Source organism: Euprymna scolopes, chromosome 6 (genome assembly GCF_053919585.1).
Source record: "Euprymna scolopes isolate OS-2025 chromosome 6, ASM5391958v1, whole genome shotgun sequence".
In the NCBI taxonomy this organism is placed as follows: domain Eukaryota; kingdom Metazoa; phylum Mollusca; class Cephalopoda; order Sepiida; family Sepiolidae; genus Euprymna; species Euprymna scolopes.
This window is the reverse complement of record NC_136487.1, coordinates 36,163,330-36,182,965: the sequence shown is the minus strand read 5'-3', so window position 1 is coordinate 36,182,965 and position 19,636 is coordinate 36,163,330.

Here is a 19,636-nt window from a genome sequence, read left to right as displayed (position 1 = left end):
ACATGGAGATCAATCTTTCTTTGATGGGGTAAACTTTGCAGGGCACAGATGTTCTGTTTGCTCTGTGGTCTGTAAATCGAGTGGAGGCCTAAAGTGTCATATGAGCGTCCACAGTAGAGCAGCACCAGTTTGCATCCCTCAATCTCAGTTTAAATGTGACCATTGCAACAAACTGTGTAAAAGCAGGGCTGGTCTGAAGAGCCACCTTCGTTCGCACAGAAAATAGGAATTGATGCATTCTTGATCACATGTATATATGTGTGTGTGTATAAGTGTATATATGTGTACATAATTATAATATTATTAAAAAAAAAAATATATATATATATTTTAAAAAATACGTGAAAATAATTGAGTAATCAACAATAAAGCAAGGGAAAGTGACAATCACCATATATATATGGATATATATATATATATACAGTGATGATCATATTTATTGGCACGGTAAAATAAAAGTTAAATTTTGTCTAATAAATTCTAAAAAAGGGATTAAATTAAAGAAAATAACGAAGTATATTATGTATTTTTAACTGGCCTTTCCGATGCAGCAATCGGATTTTAGAAAAAATAAATAACAAAGGAACAACAAACATAATTGCAAAAAACCCTTGTTCAAAATTATTGGCACGGCTTTGTTTTTCTTTTAGTATCAGTATAATATCAATCAATTTCCGGTTTACGTGCTTTCTGAACTTTTTTATAGCCATATTGTGCTTGTTTAACGCTAATTCAGTGAATAATTTTTTTCAGATAATTTTTAGATAGCGATTTATTTAAACTATTATAAGTGACTAAATTATAATTTTCAATCGCCATGGTTAAAACTAAGGAACACAGCGAAGACGTCAGGAAGCTTGTTGTAGCATGCCATACCAATGGGGAGGGCTATGATAAGATTTCAAAGAAGCTAAACCTTCCCAAATCCACTGTTAGAGCCATAATAAACAAGTTCAAATCGCAAGGCCACGTTATGAGTTTAGAGGGTAGAGGGAGAAAAAGGATTCTTTCCCCAAGAGATGAATGGAAAATTGTTCGACAAGTAAAACAAAACCCAAGGATCTCTGTTGGGGAGATTGTTGATGAACAGAGCACCTCTGGAGTGAATGTATCTCGACATACAGTTGGTAGAGTTTTGAAGAGAGCTGGTTTAAAAGCATGTCGTCCGAGAAAGACTCCCTTATTGAAGCCTATGCACCTGAAAGCAAGGCTAGCCTTTGCAAAACGTCATATTGATAAAGATGTTGCATTCTGGAAACGTGTTCTATGGACTGACGAAACGAAAATAGAGTTATTTGGCCATAATAAAGTGTCTTATATTTACAGAAAATCTGGCGAAGCTTTCCTGCCTAAGAACACCATACCCACAGTGAAGCACGGTGGAGGCAGTTTGATGTTTTGGGGATCCTTTGCTGCCTCTGGACCAGGGCGACTTGTTAAGGTCACAGGTAGCATAATAAAACTGTTGGGTCTGTGTTCGCTCCTGGACTCCATAGAATGGAAATAATCGCAAACATTAATAAAGACTTTTCATATCGATCTGCGTTAGTATACTTTAATAATTTTGTTTTAGTTTGATGAAATGTGGTATAATAAAATTATGGGGTGTTCGTTCGCACCTGACCTCCATAGAATGGAAATATGTCACAAAGTTTAACAAGGTTTTTTAATATAGATCCACGGAATATTGTGATAAGTGTTTCAGTGTGAATAGGTATGGTATAATAAATTATGGGGTTTATCTATTTTATTTTTACTTTCATCATATTTTGCTTTGGTTTTGATACCCCCCCCAAATTCGAAGCCATCTCTTTACAACCCTTCCTTTTCATAACCTATCATAATTTCATAAATCAGTCCATTTTCTGTAGGCTGTTTTTGAGCCCAGTCAACGACGGGTACTTTTGCTAGTATATATATATATATATATGTATATTCTTGAGATCTGTTGAAACTGCTTAGAATGGTTACGATGTATTGTTTACGTTTTGAAGCTGGTATTGCAATGAAATCGACATAAACTATCTCGAATGGTCAGTGGGTCGGAGTTTGAATTTTATGTAGGGTCCCATCTACTTGACACAGTGTTTTGACAATCATTGACTTCCCAGCAATAGTTTAATAGTTGTTCATGCATATGCGCAAGACCTGAATGATTGATGCAATCATATGCCAGATGCAGGTACTTTGGGCATAGCTTTACAGTATGACCAGTTTCGGAGAATGATTGTTATTCCTGGTCATCAGAATGGAAGTGTGAAACTCTAGGTAGAACTGAAGGATGTATTAGTTGAGTTAGGATCCAGCTCGCATTTTTTGTTCAAGTCTGGAAGGTTCTGATGGTTTTTGACAATGTGTGGTCTGCATACTGTTCCGCAACGATGTTTACATGGTTAGAATGTGTTTTTGGTGGGATAGGTGAAAAATACATTCAGTAATATTTTTGTGCTGATGAATGTTCTGAGATATATTTGTTTTGGGAATCAGCGCTGATTTCGTTAATACAGGTCAGAATCCTGAATTCTGAATGGTTTACCCCTTTGGAGGGGGTGTCGACCATCATATCGTTTTTTTCTTTGGTCATGACTCCTGCTAATGATGTTAGCACCGGCATTGGATTTGCATTTAATAAATTCTAAGACAAATTCATAGCAAAGAGGAAGAGTTAATGAGGCAAAGGTCGTTGGAGTTGGATTAAAATAATCTTGCTTTTACCATCAATAAGCTTTAGAAGTAAGAGTTAGTTCATAATATTCTTATCTTCAATCAATCAATCAATTAATCAATCAATCAATAAGGGTTTTATCACTCAATGAGGAACCCCTCCCTGGACTTTAGCCATCTAACTCTGTCCCGAGCTACCTGCTACCATGTGGGACCCATGTTGTATCACGTCATCTCATTGTTAGTCTTCCCTACGCCTTTTATGTTCACGAGATGTCCATTCCGTTGTTCTAACTCGTCAAAGTGAAATCTTGGCAGTAGTACAAAGGAAGATAAAAAGGATAATGTTAGAAATCACTCTATAAGACAGAAAGACAAACATCTGGACCCGCCAATAAACAGGAGTTATTGATATCAATACTGCCATCAAAACATCCAAACACAGATGGGCAGGGCACATAGCTAAACAACATGACAACAGATGGTCCATTTTTATCTTACTAAATGGAATGATCGGAAATAATATTGTTTATGAAGAAGTTTTAAAATCAGTTTGGTTTCACGTTAATAAGGAGTTAGACTTCAAACTATTATTATGGTTTTTAGAAATAATTCACCACTTATCAAGACAAAAACTTGCTCGAGAATAAGTTGCAATAAAATAGATTGTCAGTTGAATGAGGTGGAATATCTTGAGAAGATTGAAAATGATGAATGGAATAAAGAAAATCCGTTAACTGATGGTGACGGTTTATAACAAGTATTTGTTGATTTGAAAACGGCTATATTGTAGTCTGCAGGGAATTGAACCTGTGGTAATGTGTCCTACAGATGAAAAGTTATAGGAAAGAAACTCTAATCATGTAAACTGTTAGATATTAGGCATATAACGGAAAAAAGGAAATTTCTGTGTAGTTGTGGAAATAAGATGAGTTCTTGCTGTGAATGTCTTAAAAAGAGAAACCAGAGATCGGAGCTCAGTCAAGCATCTTTCATGAAAATAGTGAAAGCCTAATAAATGAAATGAATAACGTTGACTGTCTATTTTTTTTCAGACATGTACAAAGATAATCTATGTGGTATTTTTTTTAGTTTATCGACCCCTCGGCATTTACTTTTAATTTGTCGACTTGAATAGGTTTTCAGGTACGTTGAGAACGAATATCACATTCATTTTTTTGCAGAAACAAGTAGCTATTCATATTTGAAGACATTCAGTATCTAACGTAATTACTATTGTTTTTGCTGGCGGCCATCTTGTTTCGCATTTAGGAAAAAAACACCAAAAAGAGCCAAACGGAGCCAAAAAGGCCAAAACATGACACCAAAAACAAGGCTTCAAGGCCGAAATGACCCGCCACTCACCCTTCTGGATATTTTTCCGCTTCCTGATATCGAAACGGACAATCTTTTTTTTCACTTTCGTGATTACATTATTTTTTCACTTTCTTAATTATATTCATTTTTTTCACTTTCTTACTAAACTGCGTGCACGCGCGTAGTCACTTGACGTTTCACAAGGTGCATGAATACATGGCGGACATTTTAAATGACAAATATTTTTCATAAAATAAAAAGGTTTCATCTCATTTAATAGTAAAAATATTGATGTCAGTAAGTTTTCACGAGCGGTTTACAATATTTTATGTTTTTTGTTCTTTTTGGGGAAAGGGGGAGGGGTATTCAATTATAGAACTTGAACACACCCACCTCCGCCCCTCCACCGCCTCCCCCAAATGTAAGCACGAAATTTCTGTGAAATGTTAAACAGTATTCTACTCGGTAAATATTGATGTGTTACTTATGGAAAAACGTTAATTAAACTGCAGAAGCACCTGTTAAACGACACAAGTTCTATAATTGAATACCCCCCCCCCGAAAAAAAAGAACAAAAAACCTAAAATATGCTTTTGTAAACGCTCGTGGAAACTTATTTATTTTTTTTTGGATCGATTAAAAGGGGTTAATACCATGCAAACCATCAATTTGAGACGGATTTGATCATCAGATTTGTGGCCAGCAACAATATCCCTAAAAAAACAAATTAGTGGTCGGTGTTCTGTTGTAGCGAAAGGTAATATTTATCTTTAATGTATTTTAATAAATATTATTCTACATACTGTTTTAGATTTGTGGTCTTGTCTTTAAGTTCTCTCCTTTCACTCAAGATTTCTTGGAATTTGCCCCCTCCCCCTCTCCAATAAACTTTTTTTTTCTTTTTGTTTTTTTGCGCCAACACCGGTGTTGGGGAAGAGGGGATTCTAGTTACATGTGGCATATTTAGCCTTTATTGGAAAACAAGATGGCCGCCATTAAAAATGATGAAGATTATGTTGGATCCTGAATGTCTTCGAATACGGATAACTGCATGTTTGCTCAAAAAATAAATGCAATATTCATCCTCAATGTACCCGAAAACCTTTAAAAGTCGACAAATTAAAGGTGAATGCCGAGGGGTCGGTAAACTAAAAATTTACCATCTATATATATAAATTCGCATTCCTGTCTGTTTGTTTGTTTGTTCACAGTTTGATTAATATATATAAAAGGTCCGTTAGTTCAGTATTTTATTTATTTCTACATATAATTATAGTTTAATGATTCTTTAAAAAATATATGATTAAGAGATCACCTCATTTGTTTATTATATTAAGGAAAATCAATTGTACTAAATAGCTGTATGTTAGTTTAAGTTTCTAGCGAAAGAGTTGTTTTAAGTGTTCTATTTAAGATTGTTATTTCATCAACTCTAAATAACAATTATATTGGTAATACGTTTAATTAAATTTATTTGGAATTATTATATCCGAAATCGATTTTTTTATGAAACGAGTAGAGTTATTTCCCCTGATGAGTTTTTTTTATACGTTCCAAAGTTCGAAAGATAAAAAAAAAAAAAAACTCTTCCCCAATAAATTAATTTAGCAATCGCAAGACGTTTCTAGCATGAAAAAATAATTTCGTGTAGACAGAAAGATGTTTTGCTTTATTTTTAAATATTCCATACTCTTGCATAATTTGACCCGGATTCTCGGGAATTCTCGTCAAGCATGGATAGGACGAGATCGGCAATCTTCGGTTTAAGCCGAGCGTTTTAACAGATGCTTTAAAAACAAACAAACCGAAAAAAAAAATACAAATGTAAATAATCAAAAATAACAAAAACCTACCTTTAAAGGACTGAAAATATTTTTTACTTTATTTTATATATTTGGTTTTTTTTTTGTTTTTTTTTTTGCAAAATATTTATCAACAAAAAGTTGTTTTTTTTCCTTCAAGAAAAGATGAAAGTTTTACTTTTTTCAACGTAAATTCTTAGGTGTAAGTACAAGTTTTTTTTTTTTCAAGACTTTTTGTTCAGTCAAGTTCTTTTTTTTTTTGGGGGGGGGGTCCACAGAAATTTTATATATATATATATATATATATATATATATATATATATATATATATATATATATATATTAAAGAAAATATGTAAAAATATGTTTACGAAAAGCATAAATTGTTAGTACAGGAAAAACATTAGATTTTTTTTTTCAAGAAAACTTAATATTTTTATTTTATTTTACTTTATTTTATTTAATTTTATGGCTGTGGAAGAACTTTCTCGAGATAAGGATATTTCCGTGGGAATCTTTTACTTCGGTCGACTGTTGAACGGCCATCGACGGCAAAGAGGGAGGAGATAGGATAAAGGAAATGTGTAAGTGTGCTCCGATATAATACTGCATTCCCTTCGCATATTTTTAAGGGTAGCCATTTCGAACGCCCATAAAAAAATGATTTTTACTATTATTAGAATCTCACTTGGTGGAGAGGGTATCACATACTTCTTTTTTGGGGCAATTACATTTACATGTTTTTATCTGTTCTTTTATTTTTGAAATTGTTGCGTGTGTGTGTGTGGGGGGGGGGTATCGACGTTACCCACAATGAAAATTATTAATATCCTTAGTATAGTATGTGTGTTCAAAACGGAACTTTATCTCGACCCGGGCAACGCCGAGTACCCATGCTAGTATATTCTAAAATCCATAAAAGTGTCAAGAATTGAACATTTTAAAAGAATTGTTCGCATTGTAGAAGATTTTAAGGAATTCCATCTATTTTACTAGTTACTGTTTTATGATCATAAATATTGAACCTGCATATGTGTTACATAATATCTTAGGATATTTGACACCTGCAAACAGGGTATATCTGCTAGCTTGTTTTATTTGCAACTTGCCTATATTTCCCAGACTAGAAATAAAAATTTTAGGCAAATCTCAAAGGGGCATTTAAACGTCAAATGAAAACAAAGTCACAAAGAAAAACGATACATTACCGTTTTATTTAAATACCATAAAAAACACTATTAGTAGTGATTTATTGCCAATATACTACATCATATACATAAAATGTCATGGTATTCCAGAGAGAAACCTTAAACTGTATAAATTCCCATTAGAGGAGGAGGAGGAGGAGTAGGAGGAGTAGGAGGAGTATAAATCTGCAGTTATATGAAGAGATGTACAGTATGGCCTGAAAGACTTGGCCCTATTGAAATTTAAGAACACTAGATAAACAACGCAATATAAGAAATGCGTCATAGATTCATAGTTTAAAAAGAGAAAAGAGAGTAAGGAGACCAGAAAATTGAAGGAGCCAATAAAAGTGTTCGCCGTCCAACTGAAAATTTCATCAATCTTTGTACTCGAGTTGCTTTTGACCTTAACAGACTGGTATAAATAGTGAACAGCAATAGAAAAGAGCATGCAATTGATCTAGCTATTTTATTGACACTTTCGCATATAGAGAACATCTACATGAACCATAGAGCAACAAGTAATACAGCAATACAAAACACATCTTCTGAATCAAGAATTTAAGAACAGGAAAACAAAGTCGAATGGGCAACAGTAAACATATTTAAGATACAGAATCGGTTTATTCCATAAGGTACAATACTAGAAGTGCGCATCAGGTAGCAAAAACTAATAAGTCAGTCAACAAGTAGCCGCTACGTGTTGACAATATGCAGATACAAAATATAGATTAGATTTTTTCCATTAGGTACAATAATAGAAGTCCGTGTCGAGTAGAACAACTAGTAAGTGAGTTGATCAGTAAAATGCTAAATATTCACATTCCATTGTTCAGCTTCAAACCCAACCAGCTCCACTCATTAAATACACTTGAACCGCAGTCATGTGTTTGAGTCACATCACAATACAAAGTCAGAAGACGAGAACAACAAAAGAATAAGTAAGATAATGATAAAAACATGTAAAGGACATCACTTTTGAATTGAAAGTCATGTTAAATTTAAGAAGAGTTTCTGATGGGTAGCTAATCTGTATAGGTCCTAGAGATGAAAAAGAGTTTTCGGTGGATAGCTAATCTGTATAGGTCCTGCAGATGAAAAAGAGTTTTCGATGGGTAGCTGATTTGTATAAGTTTTGAACTTTAAAATTTGGCAGACAAAAAGCAAAAATCTTTCTTGTGTGGACATAAAGAAAAATTATGTGCAGAAATGCTAAAAGATTCAATATTCAACTTGGATGTCTTCAAGTCCAACATAAACAAATTCCTGATAAATCGCTCTCTTAAGTAAGAACGCCTATCAAATACCCAATACTAATGATTACTACAATACTATCTCATTGATTACTGTACACGCAATAACCCTTATCCCCAAGTGGTTTCCGGGCCTTGATAAGAGACTAGACCTGACAAGAGAAAGAAACCTAGAAACGGACGATCAAGCCTTTATGTGCTTTAGACTAAACATACAACATAACATTAGCTACTTTTATTTTCTCTACCGCTCTCCCTCGACCCAGGACTAATAAACAAAGTCTCTGACAGCATAGACACAGCACTCTCCCTCAACACTAGCACACAAGTACATGTATTTGGTGACTTTAATGTTCACCACAAAAACTGGCTTGGATTCTCTACTCACACAGATGAAGCGGGCAGCTCAACACATAGCTTTGCTATATCTCACTCCCTATCACAAATGGTTACGTTTCCAACCCGTTTCCCTGACCAGCAAGAACAACACGCATCACTTCTAGATTTGTTTCTGACTACAGTTCCCAAGGATTGTATAACAAATGCTAACAGCCCACTCGGGAACGCTGATCATGCAGTGATAATGGTTGAAATCGCCCTAAACTCTAGACCCAAAACTGAAGAGCCAGTGCTCAAAACAATGAGATATTATAAAAAGGCTGACTGGGAAGCCATCAGAGATCTTATCAGAGATGCCCCATGGGGAAATATTTTTTCTCTTCCTGCTGAACAGTGCGCCAATGAGACCATTGAATGGTTCAAAACAACAATTGAAGCACATGTTCCCATGCGGAAATTTTATAGCAAGCCCCACCCTCCCCAATGGTTTATTTCGAATTGCGCAACTGCCATTGCCCAAAGGCAGCGTGCATACCGCAGATTTAACCAACATAAGTTCAGTTCAAACAGACAGAAGTATATAGAAGCTAGAAGTAATATTAAGAAAGAAATAGCGACAGTTAAGAGAAAATCTACTGAAACCACTAAAAAACGTATCGAAGCACAAAAATTAGGAACTCGAGATTCTGGAAAATCTACAACAGTGTAATAAATAATGGGCAATCAACAATTCCCCCACTAACCAACAATCATGAGGTTGTTTGCTTAGCAACTGACAAGGCTAATACGCTCACCAGCCAGTTTGCATCAAACTCCACACTGGACATTTCTAACCAGCCCCTGCCTGACTTTCCTTTGCGGACAGACGCCACGCTAGACGATCTAAAAATCACCCCTGCTCAGGTGCATGCTATCATAAAAAACCTTGACACTTCAAAAGCATGTGGACCTAATCTCATCCCAGCTGTGCTATTAAAAAAGTGCTCAGCCAAAGTAGCTCCAGTTCTCTCCAAACTCTACAACAAATACATTAATGAATCATTTCCGGGCTGTTGAAAAACTGCTTCTGTGGTACCAGTATTGAAGAATTCTGGCAAAAGAACTGACCCATCAAATTATCGCCCCATTAGCCTCCTCCCACTTTTCGACAAAATATTTGAGACCATAATTAACCATGCTCTAGTCCATTAACTTACAGATGCTAAACTTCTGACTGACAAACAATATGGATTTAGACAAGCCCGTTCCACAGCAGACATCCTCACTGTAATCTCTAAACGTATATACCATTCACTGGACAAAGTGGAGGAGGGCAGAGCGGTAGCTCTAGATATATCTAAGACTTTTGACAGGGTATGGCATGAGGGTCTCCTCAGGAAAATTAAATCATATGGTATCACTGGTGGAATATTTAGCATAATTAAATCCTTCTTAGATAAGAGAAAAATCCAGGTTGTCCTCAACGGTCGTACATCTAAACAATATGATATAAATGCGGGAGTGCCTCAGGGGTCTATCCTTGGACCTCTATTGTTCCTAATATTTATTAATGACCTCCCCGACAAAATTGCCTCAGAGATGGGTATATATGCTGATGACACTACACTCTATAACAGGCATGACAGGAAAATAAATGAACACATATCTAAAGAAATGGCAAAAACACTAGAGGATGACCTCCAATCTGTAGTGGAATGGGAACATGAATGGATGGTCACATTCAATGCTGCAAAGCACAGAAATTGAGAGCATTGCCAGAACCGCTGCAAAAAGGTAGGCTCTCTCTACCATGCTAGAAAGCTACTAACACCCGAAAGTATCTTGTACTTCTATAAGGCCCCATTCGCCCATGTATGGAGTATTGCTGCCATATTTGGGCTGGTGCATCTGCTACTAGTCTCTCACTCACAAGGTTCAAAAGAGAGTCGCCAACTTGATAGGTCCAGAACTGTCATCTAAGCTTGAGTCTGTCCTATCGACAAAATGTAGTCCCTCTGCCTGCTTTACAAGTACTTTAATGGTGAATGCTCTGATGAACTACAAGCACTTGTACCCCCTCGACTTAAAATACTTCCAACAAACCCGACAAGCAGCAAAATCCCGCCCCTTCACAGTTGAGATCCCTAGATATAAGAGAGCCTTCTACTCCAGTAGTTTATTCCCCAGAACTGCTAGACTTTGGAATTCTCTTCTGGATTCCTGCTTCCCCAACTGTACTGACATGCAGAAGTTCAAGTGTAACATGAACCGACATCTTGCTGCCCAACTCCCCACATAGTGCCCCTGTAGCTTATGTCTCTGATAGTAGCCCCCTACACCAAAGTGGCAATATGCCTTGTTTGGGGTGAAAATGTAATAATACATATATCTATATATATACATATACATATATATATATATATATATACATATATATATATATATATACAGGCGCCTGACAATATTTTTCAGACACTTTGACAAAAGTACTTCAAGGTGGTTACTAGTGCCAAAAACTTTTGAGATTGTGAGTACGTAGTTGAGGAGTAAAAATCCACTACTAGTTTAATTATTTTTTTAGTTTGGCCTTGATGATTTTAGTTTTTTGTGATTTTTGCGAAAACTGGAGCGACACTATTTTTCGGACATGACAAAAATGTTGCTGTATGCAAATTTTCTGCTTGTACACTTATCTGTCATCATTATACTCACTTATCTGTTCTATTCTACTGGCAAAACAATCAAGTTTTATGGGGTAAAATGCATTCAAAAGAAGTCGTTTGTTTGGCATAGAAGAAGCAGGAAGATGGCCTCAGCACCAGAAGGATCGCCATGGATTTAAAGCTGTCGAAATCAATGGTCGAATACATGCTGAAGACAAACTCTGAGCGGAAAAAGAAGAAAGGATGGAAAAGATCAATTGGCAAGAGGACTGAAAGGAAAATGAAGAGGACTGTGACATCCTTTTGACATCTGGACAAAAAGTTACAGCAAGAAAAGTGAAGGAGAAATATGAATTGGATGTAAACGTCCTACATATGATTGGTTTGAAGACTAAGAAAAAAATTACACTAACAAAGAAACACAAAGGAGCAAGACTGAAGAGTGCTAAAAGGTGGTTAACAAATCATGTTAGCTTTAAGAATGGTTATATTTACTGATGAGAAGCGTTTCAAGTTTGATTGGCCCGATGGATGGTGTACTTGGTCGAGAAGGGGTGAGCCTGTTGTACTGAACCAATGACAGATGGGAGGAGGAGGAGGAGGAGTTATGGTTTGGGTTATGATCTTTGCGAATGGAAATATATGGTTGGAGTGGCTGAAAAGACAACAGAACAGCAAAAGCTACAAAGAGTTGCTGGATGAAAAAGCCCTACCAAGGATAAGAAGAGAGATGAGGAATGATTTCGTTCTACAGCAAGACAATTGCAACATCCATGTGTCAAAACTCATGAAAGAATGGATGGCTAAAGTGAATATGACAACTTTGGAATGGCCTGCAAAAAGCCCAGATCTAAATTTAATGGAAAACGTTTGGGAAATGCTTGCGCAACTTGTCTATGATGGACCTAAAATAACGAAATAGGCTCAACTATGGGAACGAATACTAGATGCCAAAAAACAACGAATAGAAACACGTAGAGATGTTATTGTGCATATGTTTGATTATTATGAAGAGAAATTGATAAAAATTATTGAGAAGAAAGCTGATATTACAGACTATTAACAGTTTTTCAACAATGTCCAAAAAATAATGTCGCATGTGTAGTAAAAAAAGATGAAAATATTTTCTTTACCTAATCGATATTCTTCCATTGCTATTACAGGTATTGTCTTTATATGTTTATGCTATTCTAGTGAAGGAATTTCGCCACTCTATGGTAATCGGACAGTTGAATACTAAAGTGTCTGAAAAATATTGCCAGGCCCTTGTGTGTGTGTGTATATATATATATATATATATATATATATATATATATATATATATATATATATATAATGAGAATAATGGAAATAGCACTCTGACGAAATAGAAAAATAAAAAAAGGGGCAAACCAAGTTATGTGTTCATCAACGTTTCGTTTTTATTTCATCCAGAGGAAATCTTGAAATAAAGACGAAACGTTGATGAACACATAACTTGGTTTGTTTCATTTTTATTTCTCTCTCTCTCTCTCTCTCTCTCTCTCTCTCTCTCTATATATATATATATATATATATATATATATATATATATATATATATATATATATATATATATATATAATTTGAGGTTGCTATTTTCCAAAGGTAGGGTAACCAGTGAAATATAACGAGGTTCATACTAGAGTGCTCAATACAGAAGTAGAACAGGTTACATTTGTCTTTACATAAGCAGTAGTTTGTTGCTACACAGTCATGAGCATGTTTCAGTCTACTAGTATTTACTAACTAGAGAACTCATCAGGCAACAACCCTTATTTTCGAAAACGGAATTCTAAATAAAGAGCGAAAATCTATCCTCAGCAAAAGAAGGCTTTTTTTTCTTTTTTTTTATCATGAGTGTGAAAAACAGGGTTGAATTGGGTGCGAATTTATTAGTTTATTTATTCTTGTTTATTTACTTATTTATCGGTGACTTTATTCATTTTCGTGTTGGTGTTGGGGGTTAGAGTTTGTGGGTTGAGGGGATTAGGTTCTAAATCTAGGGCTATACAGATGTTATCTTTGACAAGCAAAAGGCTCGTTCGTCCATGTCTGAGACTTTCACGGGTCAGTGTGTCATAAAATTCTCTTTTTTAAAATGTTTATTTCAATTTAATATGCTTATATCTGAGAAGAGGCTAGGAATTTACCCGGATCTGTTGAATGTTGTCTGGGCTCCCAGTGAACGGTTGAAGGGAGGGAAGGGGGGTTAGAGGCGTAAAAAAGAGGAAGGAAGGAAGGAAGGAAGGAAGGTGGTAGGGGGAGATGGAATGGGGAAGAAGGAAGAGGGAATAAGAAAAGTAGAAGAGAAGGTGGCATCATTTAAAAGCTCTGTTTTATCTTACTTAAACAAAATCGGTTATTTTTGGACCTCCTCAATATCAATTTCTCTTTCGTTTGTTCATTTAATGTTGATTCATTAATTTGTGTATTAGTAAATTTATTAAAGACTTTTTTAATGATGGTAATTGCAAAATTCGGGATATATGTCATTTATAAACTTATGATGGTTAAATTTAGCCTTTTTATGCATGGTTTTACTCAGGAAAAGTGTAGTTTTGGGATTTCGTGAATGTTGGACCTGAGGAGGTTAGGATGTGTAGGTGTTCAACTGTCGGATATTGCATATGGGTCGTGTTGGAGTTAAATATATTGGGGAGTAATTTTCAAGTGAGAGAGCAGATGCGGTTTGTAATGCCTGCAATTTATGGAGGTTTCTTGTTTTTATTTAAGAGTTTATCCCTATCCTTAAATTTTGTGACAAATAGTTTTTCATTTAAGCAAAGAAGGCAAGGTGAATTTTGTGACTGGCAAGTTTTTGCTTTTTTTAGGATGTGCCAGTCAACAATAGGTGTCAAGTTTTTATTCGTTAGATCATTGTAGTATGTAGCTAATGATGTCTTATCTTTGTAATTTAGGTTTAGGAAAGAACTTTTGTGGCCTGTGTATCTCTATTTAAAGGCATTACTAGTTTGGCCGATGTAGGATTTGTAAGTGGTGGGGTCTTCCTTGCCCCTAATATTTGCTTGATAAATTACAGAGGTTGTGAGACATTTTCCTTTAAGGGGGCATTTGGATTTATTAATACAGTTGCACGTTTTTGTTAACCTGTTCCCTAAATTGTGTTCTGTGTGATTGCTTAAAATTTTTTATTATGGTTTTTTATTATCTTTTCTAAGTTGTTGCCGCAACTGTAACTCAGTTTGATGGTGTTTTTGTTGAATATTTTGTGGAGCATGTTGCTAGGAGGGGGAATGTAGTTTAACGAGATTAATGAATTTTCTACCCAAGTTGGTTTTGACCATTTGGTTGAATGGAGGAGTAGAAGAATTCGATCAAACTCCTCACCCAAAGAAACATTTAATAAACACAAAGATTTTTACAACAAAGCCATAGTTAACAGTGGATATAAGGAAACCAAATAAGAATATATAGAACCCTCAAGTAATACAACCACACCTAGAAAAATCCGTAAAAGGAAAATCATTTGGTTCACTCCTCCGTTCAACCAAATGGTCCAAACCAAAGAGTGAACCAAATTGGGACGCTGAAAACGTACACAGTAAAACAATACATTTTATTGTCGTGTTGATTATTTGTTTATGTACGCATGCGCAACCGGAAGTCGTAAACCGGATGTTGGGTTACAAAACCCGTTACAAGGTCATTTAATTTTTATAATTATATAGATATATACACACCATATATACAGATATATACACAGGCCCACACACCATACTTATTTGTATGTATGTATACAAGGTCATTTGAGTTTTATAATTATATAAATTAACCTTTTCTCCATCATTGATTAAATATAATTAAAATGAATATTAACATTACTTTACAAAGTACTAGCAGGGCTACCCTGCATTACTCGGGATGTATAAAGCAATGAGAAAAATGAAGTTACTTTTGAACATGACTATTATTCTTAGAATAAAGGAATTTTTTATGTCTATGTATAATTTGCTATCTCGAGCAAAAGAATACTGTACCTACCCTAGGATGGGTATTACACGTGTATGAAATAATTTTACCTTCCCTAGGATAGGTAATTTACAGCATGTATATGAAAGAATTTTGCCTTCGCTGGGATGGGTATAGTACAACATATATTAAAAATACATATATGAAACAATTTAACATACTCTCGACAGGTACTGTAGAACATATATGAAATAATTTCTCTTCCCAACAAGGCCACCATAGATTGAGATTGTCAGACTGACTTCCTCATCTTGGTTGTTATTGTCACAACGTTTCGGCCGTTTTGCCCTCCGGCCTTCGTCAGGTGAACGGTTTGTTAGGAGTCTCGAACCCAACCCTTTATTATTATTACGGGGGTACCGTGTTCGAGACTCCTAACAAACCGTTCACCTGACGAAGGCCGGAGGGCAAAACGGCCGAAACGTTGTGACAATAACAACCAAGATGAGGAAGTCAGTCCGACAATCTCAATCAATGAAAACACCTCATCTCAAAAATACAGACAATTACTATCGAATCGGTACGGACCCGACATTAGGATTGAATGGCGACACCTAGAAAAGCGTCATATGAAACTGGCAAGACTCGCTAACCATCTAACCTTCCTGTATAGATGTAGAGACTTAAAACTCATACCAGCAGGGTTGACATTAAAAACAGCAGTGGATTCCAGGAAGGCACGTAGAGTCGCGGAAAGGGCAGGGCATGCCCTCGTTCGAGAAAGGATCCAACACACCCGCTGGAATAAACAAAAACTAAGGAACGAAATCTCCAACACCTTAACATCGTTCCTTGTCAAAGTGACCCAAGAGGAAGACAGGGTGAGAATCCAATCAGATCTGGATAAATCGTACAGACAAGAATATGAGAAGGTCAAAGGACGCCAAATCAAGAAGCTCACAAAGCTCAAAGACCAGAGGATTGTAACATCAAAACACCGCTCACCTGTGAAAGCGGTCATCAACCTCAGCAGCCGCCAACTGAGTCACTCAGAGGAAGCAGTACTAAATAAAGGTCTCAACTTCGCAACAACAACCAAACGCGTTCCATTCTTAGATATCATAACACACATGGAAGATATAGCCCTGAGAATCCCATCAACCCAAGGTGATGAAATAAGATGGAAAGTGAGACAAGTACTCGAGAAAGCCACGCCTCCTAAATCAAACATCTCTCGGGAAGATAGGCTGGCTATAAGAAACCTACAGGGTGACAGCAGTATAATAATTCTGCCAGCAGACAAAGGCAATGCTACTGTGGTGATGGACATGTCGGAATACTCTGAAAAAATGGCAGGCCTAATCGCAGATGGTAGCTACGGTAAAATAAAGAAGGACCCAACTTTGAAAACCGAAAGAAAGCTGTAACAAATCCTTACGAAAAACAAGGAACACATCGCTCCGATGAGATATAGACAGCTGGTCCAGCATTACAGTAAGCTACCACATATGTACGGTCTCCCCAAGATACACAAAGATGGTATTCCACTCAGACCCATAGTGAGCTGCCGAGGCTCAGCATGCCACCCACTGAGCAGGTACCTTGTGGATATAATAAACCCATTAGCAGGCAAGGCAAGTCAGCAACACATGTAAAGAATTCTGCCCACTTCACGGAACTGATCAAGGGAGCACCCATCAGTACAAACCAAATGGTAAGCCTAGATGTGGTTAGCCTGTTCACTAAAGTCCCAACTAGTGAGGCACTAGCAGTAATTCAAGACAAACTAGCTGCGGACCTCTCCATAGAAGAGCGCACATGTGTACCATTGCCAAACTTAATGGAAATGCTGACGTTCTGCATAGAAACAACCTACTTCAGAATGGGTACTGACCTATATCGACAAGAGGAGGGACTAGCTATGGGCTCGCCATTATCACCAGTGATGGCGAACATATACATGGAATACTTAGAAGACATGGCCTTAGGTTCAGCTCCCTTAAAGCCCACCATGTGGCTAAGATACGTTGATGACACCTTCATACTCTGGCCCCATCAGGAAGACATCCAGGCTCTCCTAGATCATGTGAACTCATTAAGACCATCGATACAGTTCACAATGGAGAAAGAAAAAGATAACCAACTGGCCTTCCTTGATATACTCATATCACGCACAGAGCATGGGTTTAAGACATCCGTATATCGCAAGCCTACCTTCACCGGACAATACCTAAACTTCAACTCCCATCACCCATACAGTATCAAACATGGAATCGCACGCTGCTTACAACATCGAGCAGAGACAATAAGTAGTGACACCATTACATACCACCAAGAAATGGTCAGGTTGAAGAATACCCTCCGTCGTAACAACTACCCCGATAGCATACTATCCACCAGACGTGTTAATAGTATAAGAGAGGAGAATGAAACCCAAAAACCTCCAACGGTCTGCCTACCATACATACGAGGCATCTCCGAAAAGATTCAGAGAATATGTGCCCCCTACAACATCAGGACGGTATTCAAAAGCGAGTCAACACTCAGACGACACCTGGTACGAGTGAAGCCCCGCATGGATGAGAACATGACCAAAAACTGCATATACTCCATCCCATGCAGTTGCAGAAAGGTTTACAAGGGTGAAACATGCCGCCCACTTAAAGTAAGGGTAGAAGAACACCGAAAAGCGGTAACTAAAGGGGAGATGGAAAAATCGGGTATAGCCAACCATGTCTGGATGGAGAGGGGGGATCATCGCCCCCTATGGGATGAAGTAAAAATAATAAACAGAGAGACCCACTGGAAAGTGAGAAAACTTAAAGAAACAGCTCACATGCTCGGACATAACAACCTACTGAGCAAACCAAGCATAGAGCTGAATGCAATTTGGACACCTCTGATAGAGAGAGAAAACCTTCAATAACAACATAGGTTTAACATTAACAAAAACCAACTAAGAATTGTCCTAGTGACATATGGCCGAGTGGTCCTAGACGTTGTATCAAAGTTTACAGTTACCCAAAGGTGCTGAGTTCAATCCTGAACGAACGCAGTGAAAAAGTAACATTGAAAAACAGAGAATCAGCAACTACGTCCCAAAGCCTAGCTGGAGTCAACACGGTACCCCCGTAATAATAATAAAGGGTCGGGTTCGAGACTCCTAACAAACCGTTCACCTGACGAAGGCCGGAGGGCAAAACGGCCGAAACGTTGTGACAATAACAACCAAGATGAGGAAGTCAGTCCGACAATCTCAATCAATGAAAACACCTCATCTCAAAAATACAGACAATTACTAAGGCCACCATAATTGTAAGAAAAATATAAGAAAAATGAAATCATTTTTAGAAGATTGATCAATAGAATTTCCAAATTAATACATTGTCTTGGTTAATGATGAGGCAACCCTTGCTTCACCATAAATTTCAACACTGTTTTTGAAATATCGTTAATTTCAATGTATACCGTTTCGTTTAACGGGTCTAGATTGTTATTTTAAAAACCAGTCACCGGTAATTTTGAGTAAAGCTCAATGTATCTATTTAATAGATGCAGAGCATATATAGTGCAAAATTTTCTTGAAATTCAAAGACTCACGTTTCCTTTTTTTATAACCAGGAAATAAACGAAGGTTATAAAAAAGAAAACGCGAGTCTTTGAATTTTCAACAAAATTTTGCACTATATATATATATATATATATATATATATATATATATATATATATATATAGGGTTGCCCCCCTCAAATGCGAAGCTCGTTGTTTGTTTGTTTACGAACAGGCGATTTGAGCACTATAAAAGTGGTGGTGGGTGTCTATTTAAATAGACATTCCGGCGAGTTATTTACGGTCGTCAATTCCATGGCCGAGTGGGAGAACCGCCGACTGTCATCACGATGGTTCTAGGTTCAATCCTTGGCTTGGGAGAGATGCTAGTCTAGCGGTACTGATGAGTTGTGATACAATGAAACAGGACTGTATGTCGATGACTACAAATATATATATATATATATATATAAATCAATACGAAAAATATATAAATGTTTAAATCCTTATCCCTGAGTGGCTTCCGGGCCTTGATAAGTGGTGATCACTGTGTAAAAAGAAAAAAAAATCTTTTCTGCATTTATTTCCTATTTGTTGACATGTAGGAATACAAAATATTTTTCATAAAAACAAAAAAAAGCACATATTTTCGATCGATCCTTCTGTTTTCTTTAATTTGAATGATGGAAATATCAGACCCTTAAGTTTTCTTCCAGCATGGAGTTGAAAATTGGACCTTTTGATTACGATATATGCGTGCAAGCCACAGGGCCATATGCTCGAAATTTGATTTAAATTATTAATGTTCAGAATAAAGCACATATTTGTATAATAATTTATCTGTTATTTATTAAAACAAAACAAAAAAAATCTCTCATATATATATATATATATATATATATATATATATATATATATATATATATATATAC